This window comes from Suricata suricatta, chromosome 13, assembly GCF_006229205.1.
Source record: "Suricata suricatta isolate VVHF042 chromosome 13, meerkat_22Aug2017_6uvM2_HiC, whole genome shotgun sequence".
Taxonomy (NCBI): Eukaryota; Metazoa; Chordata; class Mammalia; order Carnivora; family Herpestidae; genus Suricata; species Suricata suricatta.
Window position 1 is genome coordinate 17,792,379 of NC_043712.1, and position 16,732 is coordinate 17,809,110.

Here is a 16,732-nt window from a genome sequence, read left to right on the forward strand (position 1 = left end):
ACAGGCCCCAGACTCAGAGTTTGTTTATTTCCATGGACGATGGATGTCCTAGAGCTTGTTGTGAAATAAGAAATTTATAAATTGTTATGTTCTAAGGCTGACAGGCTTCTCTCTTCTCTTGATGATCAGCAGCCTCTCAGACTGTCCCTTGTTCCATTCTAGAGGGAGGGAATTTGTTGGATTGAACACTGACCAGGTTGTCCTGCCCTGGATTGGAGCTTTTCATATTGATTATTCTCATTTTTACCTTTGTAACAACCCCAGCAGAGATGTTTAATTATCCTCATCTTAGAGATATAAGAGTAGAAGCCAAGAAAGTATAAGAAGATTGGCAAAGTTTCACAGTTAGGAAGTATAGAGTTAAGATTAAAATCCAGAACCGTCATCTCCAAAGCCATTTTCTTTAACCTGCACCATTCAACTTTCATCCTGGAAAAGTGCATGTATTCATACATCATTTCTTTTCAATTCTCACAATTACCTTCTGAAATTGAAGACAATATGAAGATACATCTAGAGAAACTGTGATGAAAATTAGCATTCACATTTTCTTGTCATTGTGTTCCTTTTTTTGTGTGTGGAGAGACACCACAGCTACTTATGTTTGTAACCTAGGGCCAAATCTAGAGTAGGGCTTAGAAAATATCTTGTGGAACTGGATATTTAATCTTGTGTCCAAAGATTCCATTGGTGTCCATTATTGGGCTAAATTTGAATTATGGTAATGAAAAGAACCAAGGATGTGCTTCAGTGATAACTGGAGGAGAGAAGAAATGATCAAAGTAATACAAACAAATCATATTATCACTAACATAAAAGTTTTAAAAAATCAACAATGTCACATTTCCAATTATTTACAGGAAATAATAAGTCTTGAGCTACAATGTGAGAATTAAGTTTAATGGAAGACTTGCCAGGTTCTAGAAGCCGTGACCCTCTGTCATATGAGTCATTATCAGCTCTATGAAATGATAACTTTGTAAACAACTACTATCTGCAGTTATTCCAAAATAAAGCTATGGAGTCAATCATATGTTTGCCTAACACTGAAGGTATCTGCAATTTCTTTTTTTTTTTTTAGCATTTATATAAATGGTAAGAAGAGAAGAGAAAGAAGAGGAGAGGAGAGGAGAGGAGAGGAGAGGAGAAGAGAGGAGAGAGAGAACAGTTTGAGGATAGCCAGTAGGAGAACAAGGTTATATGTATTTGGAAATGTGGAGCGTAACTTTGGGGCAGAAAACTGCTATCAAAGAGGGCCCTGAAGAGAAACAGATGTCTCCAAGTCTCTGGCTCACATGTACTCAAAAGAAGCTCTGAGGCAAAGCATCAGCAACATTAGCATTCTGAAAACATGCCAGTTTAATACAAGTCTTAATATCAAGTAGTGTTTATCCTTCATATTTCTTAGTTTTCAAAATTTGTTTGGTTGTTTTGTTTTGACTACCCTGGGTCTTCTTTCCACTAGAATTTTAGAATAGATCGTTAATTTCCACGAATGTCCTTCTTAAGGTTTTCATCATGACTGCACTGAATCGGTAGATCAATTGTGGAAAAACGAACATTTTAATGACACTTAGCTAAAAACCTGAGGGGCATCCTCAGCATAGGTTTAGAGTGTTCATTCTGTGTTACTATCTCTTCTCTGTTACACTGTCCTGGGAATTCTAGCCACCTTGGTCTTCTGAGAGTCTCAGCTCCTGCTCTCCAGCTGAGGGAGTTGCTCAGACAGTGCTCCATGTTCCTGCTGCTAGCCCTAGAAACTCTCTCGTGGTGGTGAGGTCTGACAACTGCAGGGTCCATCTTGGTTCCTGCCCCTGAAGGACTACTGTCCACCATTACGTGAAGTCTTCGAAACCATTGGTGCATATATTTGGTTTGCTTTTTGGTTTCAGTGGGGTAAGGTAAATATGATCCCTATTACTCCTTCTTGATGAGAAACAAATTCAGCTATTACCTGTAATGAACTTGAATACAGTAGGATAAATTTATATATAGTCTCCTGTGTGTTTTTATGTGTTTCTAGATATAATCTCCAATAATATATGTACTATTTGTGATGCTTGTCATTTTCTTCTTTAGAGGCAAACTTTCTTCTGGTATTATTTTCTCTCTACTTCAAGGATTTTTTTTAAAAAAGTATTCCTTCTAGGGATAGTTGGCTAGACATGAGTTCTTGCAGCTTTCTGTCTAAAAAAATTATTTTTTTTTAAGTTTATTACTAGAGCTGCACACGTGTGCATCAGTGGGAGTTGGGCAGATAAAGAGAGAGAGGATCCCAAGCAGGCTCTGGTTCTGTCAACACAGAGCCTGATGTGGGGCTTGAACTCATGAACAGTGAGATCATGACTGAAATCAAAAGTCAGACCCTATTTGGCTCTAATTCTTAAAAAAAATTTGTTTGGCTGGTTATAAAATGCCAGATTGAACATTGGCTTTTTTTTTTTTAACACAATACTTTAATAATGTTGCTTTGTTATGCTCTGAGTTCCATTTTTCCTGCTGACTCATCATTATTACATTTGAGCTTATGCACGTGTTGTGTTTTTTTGTCAGCTCTTAAGGTTTTTTTAAAACTGAGTTTAAGAAATTTGATTATGATATGCTTAGTATAGTTTTCTTCACATTTCTGCTTAAGATCCTGTTGTGCTTTTCAGATATGTAAGTTTACAGTTTTCATCAAATACAGTTTTTAGTCATTATTTCTTCATATACTTTCTTTTTTTATCTTTCATCTCCTTTGGAGATTCCAATTATACACATATTCAGTTATTCTAGTTGTCCCTTAGCTCACTAATTATTTGATTATAATGGTGTCTGTCATGTTTATGCATGAAAAGTTACTCCATTTGTAATTAATAAGTTTCATGGGGAGATAGTCTGAAGCTATTCAAATATCCTGTTTCTCATCATCCCTAACTATAGTATTGATTGATGCATGCAATATTATAATAGTATATGCCCAATGGTAATTTTCTATTTGCATCATTCTTTTTACATTTATTAAGTGTAATTCTATGAGATACACAGAATAATAACCTCTCCCAAATATGTTTTATACTAAACCCCAGAGCCTGTGAGTACATAATGTTTCATGGTAAGGAAGAAATAGGATTGAAGATGGAATTATGGTTACTAATCAGCTGACCTTAAAACAAGAAGACTGTCCTGAGTTATCTAGGTGGTCCAATGTAATCATGAAGGTGCTTTAAATGGGGAAGAAGGATGGAGAAGAGTGAATGTCAGAGTGATGGGGCATGAGACAGAGCAGTTATCCCCAGCTTTAACGGTGATGTGGTGAGTCATGAGCCTAGGAATACGAAAAGTCTAAAGAAGCTGGAAAAGGGAAGAAATGGATTCTCCCATGAAGCCTCTAGAAAGAGGTCACTTCTGCCAACACAACTTGCTTCTGATCTCAAGTTGTGTAATTTTTTTAAATTTTAAAATAAATCTGTGTCCTTCCAATCCACAAAATTTGAGGTAACTTACTACAATAACAATAGAACTAATACAGTCTACCATAAGGAAGAGCGACTTTGTTGCTCTGTTTATTTACTCTGTTCATTCACCTGTTCATTTATTCTATCAGTATGGACTTATGGATATTTATTTTCTGGTTTTTAACTCAATGCTATCATTTTCTAATTCGTTGTTTGACTCATCCTAGATCCTAGATCATTCCTATACTGGGAATTTCTTACAATGGATTCCCAATGTCCTTCCAACAAGTCTCCATCACTGAAGGAGTGCTTTCTCCCTTTCCAGTTCTTGCATTCTTAACCCAATGTTATAAGGACGTCCATGAATCAGATTTTACACTTTGCTTGCTTCTCAGGTATGCTAGTGAAATTGATAATGCCTAAAACCAGCATAGTCTACAAAAAAATATATTAAAATTCATATACATTCTTTCTTTAAAAGCCTAATTTAAAATGTTCACAGCCCTTCACTCCTCATCTTTGGAACTGACATAAAGGCAATCATGAGTTCCTGAAATGTCTTTACTTCCCCATTGGAGTTTACATTCTGCACCATAGTTTTGTCTCCTAATACCTTCAAGTCAACATTTACTTACCCTGAAGGAAAATCGGAATATATGTATGCAACACTAATAAAAACTCAACACAGCCAAAGCTTGAACTTTCAAAAGCTGTAAGTCAATAATTAGTACCCGTACAATCCAAAGTATTTTTGCTTCATTAAAATATACCTTTAGAAGATATGGTTAACTGTGTATCTGCAGCTTATTAATGACTTGACAGGGATCTGAGATATTAGAGGCCACTAAAATTTCAAAGAAATTCATACAATTTACCTCTATGATTAAAATGTAAAGAGAATATGACATTTGATTTACAAATGACTTCTCAAAAATACAAATGTTCTGCAGAATGGCACTTACTTGCAAATGAAAGAAAATATATATTGATATTTCAGGGTAAGGACTATAGAAGATTGTTAACATTTACATGTTAACTTCATTTATTTTTATTCATTTAAGTAATAATTTCTAGGTTATTAGACTGTAATTCTTTGAATATTCCTTTGCAAAAATAAATAGCCCTCCAGGTTTTCCAAAATCCCAGCATGAAATCTAACTTAGTAGTGTTTTAGGTATTTAAATAAGAGATGGTACCACCGCCCTATAGAGAAAACTTCCAAAGCAAAGCTGGTACTTTCTTCACAGAAAAAAACAAAAGACAGAGAAAGATCCCTAAGAGGAGAGAGAGACAAAGGAAGCAGGATGGTCTGAGCATTCCCTGAGGAAGGGGTAGCTCCAGAAGGCAAAACCAAATTGGAGCATTGCAACCTCAGTGTTTTTCACTCAACTACAGCTGAAAATAGAGGTGGGAGAAGACTGGTTAGAACTCATGAGGAGGTAGAATTTGAAGAGGGTCTCACTGGACAGGAAGGGTTTTCTGTAACAGGAAAGACAGAATGGAAGACAGGGCAGAGGCAAGAGCTTGGCAATTCCGCACAGAAGGTCAATTCAGACCAAAAGCACAGAAATGGGAACTTCACGCAGCTAATTCAGTCTGACAGGAGTAATGTGAAAAGGGGAATAAATGATGGAAAATCAGACTTCTCGGTTGGAGTGCGATCATGACAAGCCTTGGAGGACATCCTTAGGTGGGGGACATGGTTGCCTCCTTTCCAGCATCTACTGCGGGCCTCCAAAAGCATTCATGTTATTTGGCTGAAAAGATCCTACACTTAAACTCCAGGGGTTTTCCTAAACCAACAAACTATATACCTTTCCATAGTGCTCAACTCAGAGGTAGCACCAAATCAAAGGCAATCAGCACATGAGATTTCTACAGATCCAGTGATTGCTTCAGAGGTCGGTCCACAGCTCCAAATGGAGCCACTGGAAGAAGTCCTTGACTTGTATGTATCTCTGTATCTATCTAGATGATGTAATGGGAAGGTACAATACCTCTGACTGCTCATTATACAGTCTGCCAGTATGAAAGCCAGCTAGAGAGGAAGACTAACCTTTGGAGGGAAACCAAGACAGTAACAGAGAAACAAAACTGAAATCCTTACCAAAGTGGAGCCAAAGCTCAAAATACCTGTGGATTTTTCAGGTAGATAAAGCAATAAATTCTCATTACCTTTAATGTGATAGGAGTTTATTATCATTCCTTGAAATGAAAGGTTTCCTGACAGTGATGAATCACTAAATTCTATTCTTGAAATCATGATTACACCATATATATGTTAACTAACTTGTATTAAAATAAAATAAAGTAAAATAAAATAAAATAAAAATACTGTGTTCAAAGGTTTAAAAAAAAAGAAAGGAAAGGTGTCCTGATAAGACTTATTATTTAGAAAACAGGGCATCTTTGAAGGTTTTCAAATATGGATATAATGTGAGTAGTGCAGTCTTACAGAAAGAGCATTCTGATATTTTAGTGGAAGCTGGACTGAAACAGGCAAATTTGGAAATAGAGAAGGGGTGCCTGGGTGGTTCAAGTGGTTAAGCATTCAACTCTTGATTTTGGCTGGGGTCATGATCTCATGGTTCATGAGACTGAGCCTCATGTCAGGCTCCACACTGACAGCATGGGGCCTGCTAAGAATACTCTCTCCCTCCCTCACTGCCCCTCCCCCACACTCCTTTTCAAAATAAACAAACATTTAAGAATTTTTAAAAAATACAAAATAAGAAAGAGAGAGAAAGAGTATTGGAAATAATATCACACTCGTTAGATAGGAGATAAATCCTAACTTAAGGTATGGTGATATATATATGGAAATGTGAAGAAACAGAAATATTACCAGAGTTGAAGAGTCTCTTCATTTCGACAGCTAGGTGAGAAATATTATTTTACTCATAATTTATATTCTATTAATTTCCCCTCATAGTGGTGGAACATGGTAACAAGAATTCCAAGCAGGCTACGCATAGACATTGTTCTCAACATGGTCCTGGCATGGGAGGACACCTAAGTGGCTCAGCTGGTTGAGCACCCAGCTCTTGATTTCAGCTCAGGTCATGATCTCAAGTTGTTAGATCATGCCCTCCATGCTCAGTGCAGAACTGCTTAGGATTTTCTTTCATTCATTCTTTCTCTCTCTCTCTCTCTCTCTCTCTCTCTCTCCCTCCCTCCCTCCCTCCCTCACCCCCTTCCATCCTTCCCTCCTCCCCCCTCGGTCCCTCTCCCCTATTCACATGTTCTCCCTTCCTCTCTAAATTAAAAAAAAATTTTAATAAAAAAAATAAAACACTAAAAAACAAAACAAAACATGGCCCTGTCATGGAAGTAATAATACCCAGGACTCCATTATTTTAGATTATCCTTTGTCCATTGGGGCCCAACAATGGTGGAGTGTCAACCACAGGAATGAAAAGGTAAGGGAAAGAAGAAAGATGGAGGGGGAAGGAGAGGAGTGGGTAGAGAGAGGAACCAGGGTTGGGTGGCTTTCAGAATGATGTTGATCCCAAATCACCTGACTCAAGGGGATGACAACAATAACAAAAAGTAAAAATGATAATAAGGACAGGGTGAGTAGGAGATAAAAATATTTAATAATGATGATAATCATGGTACTAATAAAGCAAATAACATGACAATGTTTATCAAGATGGTACCGGTGTCAACCCATGTGTAAACAATTAACTCGTTCTACCTTATTCAACCTTTGCATCCACCCTATGCACTAGATGATGACAGTCAGCCATAGAAAGGTTAAGTAACTTGCCCAAGACCAAAGAGTTCTGAAGAGATGGAGCTGGTATTGAACACAAGTATGCCTGACCATACTGTTATAGAAACCAGATTTTTAGAAAATATCAGCTCGGTTCTTACCTCTCTACTTGGAGTGCTTAATCAAATGACACTGCAACTCCAACCTGGAAAACTTTTCCTTCTTGGTGCTAGCTCTCTCTAGCTAACTGTCTCTTTCCTTGGCTTGAATATAATTTCTCCTGGTACCATTTCCACAACATCAGAACCACGTGGCACCTCTTATGGTATTCCCTCCACCACCTCCATGATGGCATTAACCCCTAAACTGTCTGCTTTCTACATCTGACTGAAGCCCCTGTGAGTGCAGAGTTGCCTGTTTTGCTCACTGCTTAGTCCACCATGAAAATTCAATAATTGTGTTGAACAAATCAATGAATGAGGTCATCAGGTAGTGAGGTGAGAACAGAATGCCATATATAATAAGGAATATGTGTGTATGTATACGTGGGGGGAGAGGGGCACTTGTTTTCAGAAATAAGATCTGAACAATGACAAGAATGTACTTCAGGCCTTTCTTTCCAGTGTCTTGGAGCCTGGCAGGGGGAAGGGGAATTCTGTATTGAGCAGCAAAGTATGTTTATTGATCCTTATTATTGCCACATATCTTCTTTCTAAAGGCTAGATTTAGCCGGGAGATCCCAACTTCAAATTGTCTCCAAGGACACTTGCTGATGAGTGCAAGAACTTTGTGGGTGAAAGGGAGAGAAGAAATGTCCAATGAGAGAACAGGCCAGATACTCCAATCTACTTCCACAGGCACTCAAGTAATTAAAATAAAAACAATTACTCATATACATAGAGCAGGTCAGCACATTTTTTTCGCAGAACAAAGGAAATGCACAACTCCTAAGAGGCAGTGATATAAATATTTCAGCTCATAGTACATCCAGGACCAAAAGGTAAAATAAACTAGATTTAAACAAACAATTTGACATAGAACTGCACAAGGCATTGTGAAATTCTGCAAAATTGCAGATCTGATTTCTCTGGAATATACTTCGGCCTAGTAAAACCCTGACAATTATTCACATTGCAGGACTAGGCAGAAATGCAGACAATAGGAAAACAAACACTCAATCATCAGGTTTCAGAATGCCACAGTGTCCAGAAAATGCCCATGTTCATCTCCTTCCCCTGAAGCCTGAGGCTGGCCTCCTGTTCCCTGTATCTTCTGGTATGTATTTTGCCATTAACAATAAATGTGTGTGTTCATGAAAGAGAAGACTCTGATTGCAATAAGCCCTTTGCTTTCCTCTTGGTAAGAAGAGGGTCTCTGCATTTTGGACCTCATAGTGGGTTTGCCCTCTGCTTTTCTTTGTTGACAAGTTATTATATACTAAGTCCACAAGAACTCAAAGGTTTTTTTCTGTTGTTTTTAACTTTTAATGAGACCCTGAGTTAGGAGGTTGTATTCTTCTGCATCTACTGGGCAAATATTCAGATTATCATTCTGAAATTGTATATGTGACTCACACCATGGCTTGCCATTCTTCTGCGACCTCTCATTGTCTTCAGGACAAAGCCCAAATTTCTGAGCCTGACACCAGAAGTGCTCTTGCTCCATCTCTGCTTATGCCTTCCAACTCATTTCCCAGAATTACGTGGAGATTTTGAGCTGGCTGGACTGCGGTACACCTGCAGCATCGTTAGGACTCACTTCCTGTCTGCCACATCAGCTGCAACACCTCCCTATTCCATCAGCCTTGTCCACATAGATATTTCTGGCTAACCTTCTTTTTTTTATTTCCAAAATGTTTATTTGAGAGCAGAGCACGTGTGCATGCATGTGGGGGACGGACGGAGAGAGAGAGAGGGAGAGAGATTCCCAAGCAGACTCCTCACTGTCAGTGCAAAGCCTGACACGGGGCTCAGTTTCACAAACTAAGAGATATTGAACTGAGCTGAAATAAAGAGTTGGATGTTTAACCAACCGAAGCACCCAGGTGCCCTTCTATCTAACCCTTTATTCTGAGCTCAAGAATTACCTTCTTTGTAAAATCTCTTCTCATAGGCAGACCTTGGAATTCTATATATGCCCAATTTCAGGTTGTTCAGACCTCCTCTTGATTACTTAGGATGCTCTATCATTACTTTCTACCTTCAAATTGATTTTTTCTATAAGGCTATGCTTATTAGGGCAAAGGCTATATATTATTATTCAGCCTTCAGGACTTAGCATACTGCCTAATGCAAAATCAGTGCTTAGCAAATATGGTTAGGCTATATACCTAATTTAACTTGTTCAGTTTTCATTTATGCATTGAATAAGTGTCTATTGAGTTTCTATCACATCCAGCCTTTAGTCTAGGTACTGAGGACAAAATCATGAGTAAAAATAAATCAGGTCCCCATCCTTATGAAGTACACTGGCTGGAGGAAGAGTCAGGAATTATTCCAATAATCCCAGTAATTAACATACAGCCAAAAGAAATGCTGTTATTGCAGCACTGTGCTTGGTGCCTCACTACAGGCTCTAAGAAAAAAGTGATGAGAAACACTTAGACATCAATGTTTAGAGGTGGAGTCCATGAAGATTATTTCAGAGAAATGAGGTGGAGAATTCTGACATTTCATGATGGCAGGGAGCATGGTTCATTTGAATAAACATAGTATCTGGGGAAGTGTCACAGACTGAGTCTGGAGTTCTCTCTTGTCCAGCAAGAGAGCCAATGCAGAGTTGAACACAACGGAGGCTAATGTCTTGGAGGAGACAAGATCCCTGAAAAGGGGGGTTTTGTCTCTATTTTTATTGAGCTCTCATGATCTTACCCATGTAGTGAACATGAAGAAAATATTTTACATGATGAATGTGGAAAAAACAATCAGAGAGTAATCATTAACTTGTTTGTGTAAGAAGCAAAGGGTCTGGGGGGCAAGTGGAGTTTCTGATCGAAACTTTCGCCCCATGGTGTGTGCTTTCCACCCCAAGGTTTTTTCTAACCCATTTATGTAAGTAGAACTTATGTGCCCACAGAGAAGAAAGTTCTAAGGGACATCCGTAAATCTGGAGAAATATTTGGTGGACATAACAGGAGGGTGAGTACTGGCTAGTAGACCAAGATGAGGACCCTGCTAAATATCTTAGGATGCTCAAGACACCCCCACCCCCCGCAAAAGACTTATCCAGCTCAAGATGTCAATAGTGCCAATGCTGAGACACTCTAATGTAGAGGAATGAAGACGGGGGGCAGGGGGACAGATACAGAAAGATCATAAAAATGTTTGCAGCCCATGTAACATAGCTTATAAGCATGATAGGATGCTATTAAAAAATTGAGAGTAGAGAGAGAGATGACATCATCTGGTTGTCTCTTTATAATAAAATCACTAGGGGTGCCTGGGCAGCTCAGTTGGTTAAGTGCCCGACTTCGGCTCAGGTCATGATCTCAAGGTTCATGGGTTTGAGCCCAACATCAAGCTCTGTGCTGAACACTTGCTCAGAGCCTGGAGCTGAGCCTGCTTCAGATTCCATGTCTCCTCTCTCTGCCCCTCCCTCACTCGCATACTCTCTCTCAAAAATAAATAAATGTAAAAAAAAATTTTTTTGATCACCCAGACCACACTATGGAGACATCCTGGATGGCTATCTGATCTTAGATCAGAGAGGAGCAAGAATGGATGAGAACAAATCACAGATTTTTGAAAAACCAGGTAGAATAAACTGCTTTGGACTGTGTTTCTCTCCACTAACTGCTCTTCCCATCCATTCCAGTATCTTCCACTGTTCCTGTAACTATTTATTTCTATTTCTTTTTTTTTTCATTCAGATCTTACCCACAAGAGCCATGCCTGTTTTAAAAGGTCACAATGCCTAAAAAGATACTGTAGAATACCTTATAGCTGGAAAAAGACCATTAATACCAGGCAGTCTAAATTTTAGTTCAATGCTCAAATACCCTGAATGCTGACAACCATGGGAGCTTACTATTTCCCAAAGTAGTTCTATCCTCTTGGAAAAATACAATATACACCACGTTCTTGCCAGTCAGTGATTTACAGGAAGCAGAGGGAAGGGCTTCATGGCATTTCGGGTGTTTCATGAGACGTCACCTACCTCTCCATCTTTCAACAGTCGTGTTTATGCTTCAGCTTCAAGCACAAGAACAGACTTGTAGCTCCCTTCACATGTCATCCTGTTCCACTGCTCTGTAGTGTGCACATGCCTTTCCCTGCCAAGAATGCCCTCACCCTGCTCCCCATGTCTGTGTGGTAAACCACAAAATGTCCTTTGCAATGATACTTGGGCATGGCCTACCTTGAATGCCTTCACCAAAATTCTCCTGCGAATTAACCCTTAACACTGTTCCTTGCACACACTTAACAAAGTATAATGTGATCCCTTAAAAGTAGATTTTTATTTCTTATTTATCTCTGGCTCTCAGTGCGATTCATGTAGGCTCAGTTACCTGATAGCAATTTCCAGTGCTGGCATGGATTAAGAGAGACCCCTTTCTCCTTTGTTCCTTCAACCTAGGAAAGTTCTCTTAATCCCACCTCTTGCTCATACTTGTTTCTTTGTTCCTGACCGTGAGGACTAACCTCTTGCTGCTGGTGTGGCAGGCTGCCTCTAGAGGCTTGTCCCATGGAAATCCATGCTCTGGTCACTCTTTTCTGGAGGCCATGTCATCCAGCTCTTAGGCTTCAGCTCCCCTTTGGTGTATTACCTGCTCCCTGCTCATACCTGGCCCTGAGAGGCCCAGAGACCTCTTTATTACTCCAGCATCACCCTTAGCTTGCCAGGGAGGAAAAGCCAGAGAAGAACAGAGCATAGTCATCGGGACAAAGTACATAGGCTCTCTATACATATCTGTCGACACACACTAAAACACTGTCATAGTGTAATGAATACTGGGAACACATAGGATCCTCTGCTTTCCTTCTCTATCCCTACATGATGTTGAGCAATTGGAACATCAAGGGTCATGTGATAATTACAGTTCCCATTCTGGAATTCTTTGAGCAACAGACTAAGTAAACTCTGAGTTTTGAAAATAGTCTTTTCTGGTTTCCCTTTTGCTATCTGCCTTCAATTTTGCAGGATGGAAAATAGGGGGCGGGTGTTCCTGAACTGCTTTTCAGTCAGGTCTGTTCAAAAAGTTTGTTTGGTGAGAATCTCTGAGGACATATGCTCAAGCCCCTTCAGATCTAGTCAACCAGAATCTTCATGGGTGGGACTCAAGCACCTGTACTTGGAGAAACATCTCCAAGCGATGCTGGTCCTCAGCCCTGGCAGAAGCCACTAAACAAGACTATCTCTAAAGTGTCTGTAATGGACACCTAAGCGTAAAGTCCAGAGAGTTCTAGAACTGATCAATGGATGAACCACTCTCTTATTTTTGTTTTTGTTTTTGAATGAAGCTTATCCTGGGCTGTTTATCAAAATTTCTACTTCCTTTAAGTGCCAGACATGCATTGACTATATCCACATGGAGGACCACTGCTATAAAATTCCACACTGAGTCTCATCCATCCGGGATGCAAAAGTGTGGCTCCTTAGGCAACTACTTTGGTGAATGTTCAGATGTTTACATACAGCTAGGATTATCTGATAAAAATTCTATAAATGATTATCATTTATTTGCTTCTTAATAACCTAAATATAGTGTTTTTTTCCTATAAGTTTTTCAGGCTAAAAAAAAAAAAGGTATTTCCAAGGAATGGAAACATGCTAAAAAAAATAAAATAAAATATTATAGCTAAGAAAATGGGCAAAATGAAATGGAAAATTATTGCACTCAAACTTGGTTTAAATTCTGAATCCTGTGGTTATTTGCTTAGTGTTTTAAGGAAAATCAGTTTATCTCTGTGGGCTTCAATTTCCAATCTGTGAACTGGATGGATTAACATAGTTTATAGTTTCTTAACTAATGAATGAGGGTTTATGTATCCATGTCTGCAGTGATTTTTTAATGTGATTTTATGAGTAGTGATGTGTGTGGTCTCATGTCACTACTTAGCCACAGGTAAAACTAATTAAAATTAGGGTCTCAGTCAGAGATAGTGACTCATAATAAATAGAACAGCAATAAGGGAGTTATAAGATCGCTTTTTCTATTACATTCTATAGTTACATTGACCTGACTGCTAATTCAGAAGAGTCTAGTCCTCTGGGATTTGATACATAGTGTAGCTAGGCCATACCTAATGATAGGATTTCAAAATTATATGAGCATCGTCATTTGGGGATATTGATTAATCATATAATTCAACCTCTTTCGTGCTTGAAGTATTCCGTATTTTTGTTCCTATTAATTTGTGTCACATCAATGACACCTTTGTCAAGTTTCTATAGCCTTTGTGTAACCTGATGATCATAGAGTCAATACACAAAAAAAGTGAAAAATAATTCAAAAACACTTTCTTCTGACAATGATCCCACATGAAGATGGGATGGTTCCCAATTCCTGACACAGCCCCAAAGGTAGAGGGGGTGAGTTATTATCTCTTCCTAGCATGAGAGCAGCGGGGGGGTAAAAAGACTCACTCAAAGCCACACAGAACAGCAGCACTGAAACAGTTTCCACCCCACAGCACTGCCAAGTCCAAGGGATCAACGCATCTCTGTATCTTTCCCCACCCCAGCTTAGTAACGTGTCTCAGAGAGGAAAAATGTAATGTGTTTTGAGGAGTCATTGTGTCAAAGACAGGAGAAGTAACTAATTAAAGCAAATACCTGCCTCTGGTCTGCTCTTACAGTCAGACTCTCTTACATGAATGTCTTCGTGCAGGATATTATCTCTCTCTGAAGTTCAGTTTTCCCTACTTACAAGTGGGAGATTAGCTGTAGCTACATCATAAGGTGTCAGAAAGCTCATTTAGGGCATAAATCAAGTCCTTCTACAGATTTATCTCCAGCACCAAGCATGACACCGAACACACAGCATGTGTAAACATTCTTTTCTATTTCCTTTCCCTATCCTCACCAATCAGTTGCCTTTAGGAGTCAACACCATCTGTAAAATGCCATCGGGTATTAACAGAGAGGACAGGCACTCACCCAATTTTAACATCGCACCCCCAAATTGCTTTTCCCTCCTGATTCTCTCAATTGTGTTAGTCTTTCTCCTGGAGAACTGCTTACCCCACAACCATTTCAACCCGTCTGTCTCAAGCCTTCTTAGTACTGCCAGCTGTGTCTCCTCATTTCCTCTCTGGCTTTTACGTTCTCCACTGGACCCAAAGGAGTCTCCAATTTGCTGGTCATAGATTTTATCAGGTCTTTAGTCCCAGACTGTGAAAGCTTTCCCACCTAATCTGGTTTTGGAGAGCCTGCAGTTACCTGGGATGAGCCCAAGTAGCTCCCATCAGACTCAGGCAGAAATGTTGGGGAAAGGGGGAAAACCAGTTGGATTTCTTGGCTCTTCTCATGCCCAACCCCAGTGACCATCCAAAGCATTTTCTAACCACATCGCTGGAAAGAGTGTGAGTCAATTTCTCCCAAGGTTATCAATAGATGTATGCTTAGAGTTGATCAATATTAAAGCCATCATACCATATTTATTTTTATTTTTAATAGAGGGAAACATAATGGATGAAAAACAGTGAGCTAAAGGTCTTCCATACCCTTCCAAGAAGCTGAAAAAATTCCTCTCTTCAAAATACCAGAACATATACTTTTTTATGCTACCTTAGTTCAATCTGACCATTTTTTTAATTTTTCTTTTTTTTTTTTAATTAAAAAAACTTTGTTCATTTGTTTGCTCATTAAATTGAAGAGGTCTATTTAAAGAGGCAGTATACCAGGCTCTAGGCTTTGACAAATTACTAAGATACAGTTTCTGGGGCGTCTGGGTGGCTCAGTAGGTTAAGTGTCCAGCTTCGGCTCAGGTCATGATCTCACAGTTTGTGGGTTTGAGCCCCGCATCGTGCTCTGTGCTGACAGCTAGCTCAGAGCCTGGAGCCTGCTTTGGATTCTGTAGCTACCTCTCTCGCTCTCTGACCCTCCTCTGCTCTCACTCTCTCTCTCAAAAATAAATAAAAAACATAAAAAATAAAAATAAAATAAGATACAGTTTCTGCCTCCAAGGAAGACAGTAGATAAAGACAGATAGATACTCAAATAACTATCAATGCAATGAAACAAGTGTGATGAGGTGTGTGCCTCATATGACGATGGTATTAAGTTGTGAGTGGCTATTTCTTACACAAGAATGTAAGCAAGGGAATCTTATTTTGGCAATGTGTTCTGCTTTTTGAAAACACAATAATCATACCACAGAGGAAATTGTGCTAGAGAAGTGATTGTGAAATTGGGCACATTCAGGAATTTAGACTTGAACTTCTAGGTAAGCCTGAAGAGCTACTAGAGCTTCTAGGGAGCTACTGGGGAAAAAAAAATTAAACAGGAAAAAAGCCATTTAGAATGTTCACTCTTACAGCCAATGGGGGAAATATTGGTGGGAAAGATATAGGAATGACCAGAATAGTGAAGGGTGGTAGCAATAGTTCAGGTCAGGGATGAAGGGTGTCTGAACAGGGGAGTGACAATAGGAATGAAGAGAAGAAAATGCTCTAAAAGCATTTAAGGGGTGAAACTGATGCGATATGCTGACCAAGACACATAAGAAAGAAGAAAGGAAAAAGTATTTTCAGAAGACTGAAATTTGCTTCTTAGGCAAAAGCCTGGCTCAAAATGTCCTATTAAGCTGTTTTTATCCTCAGACAACACTTCCCCCTCCCAATAAAAACCAAGGTCATCTCTTTGCTGAGCCAGAAGTCCATATCTTGTCAGCTTTGGTCATAAGTCATCTTCCCTAAATAAAATGAAAACAAAATCCTGGTGGCCAGTAATCCATGTGTAAATCATTTACTTACCACGCCTTTGCTGAGAACAAGCTCAAAGGCCTTACTACCATGGGTCACAGGTGGCATGATTTGGTCTCTGCTTACCTTCCTAGCCTCATGTCCCCATGATTCCCTATTCCTAGTCCCCTGTATTCTACCACCCAACCCCAACCGCAGAGAACTTCTGTTTCATGTATCACGGAAAATGCAGTTTTCTAATGCCAGGAAATGCCCAAGACATGCTCACGGGCTCGAGCACTGCCTAGCAAACCTTCCTCCTTCCTCATTACTCGTGCCCTTCTCATGCAGAGTTTACGCCACTTACTTCTCCCCCAGGCCTTTTGCACCTACATAATTACAATACTTGCCCTCTTATTTCTGTTAAAATACATTCCTTAAGCCAAACTCTATGCTAATATCTAGGATTACATCCATAGATAGCACCACCTAGGTTGCTACCATCTTAGAAATTACTGGAAGTAAAGATAAATATTCAACCATCACCAGCTGTGTGGGTTTGTAAGAAAAATACTTTGTATTTGGGAGTACAGTCTTTTGAGTTTAACCAAGCCAGGGGTCATTTGTACTGGATTATAACATAATATCATTAAAATCATGGAGAGGGGAGCTTGGGTCAACATTCTTCGTATGACAGAGAGCAATCGATGGCTCATGGAATATTAGAATTCAGGGAC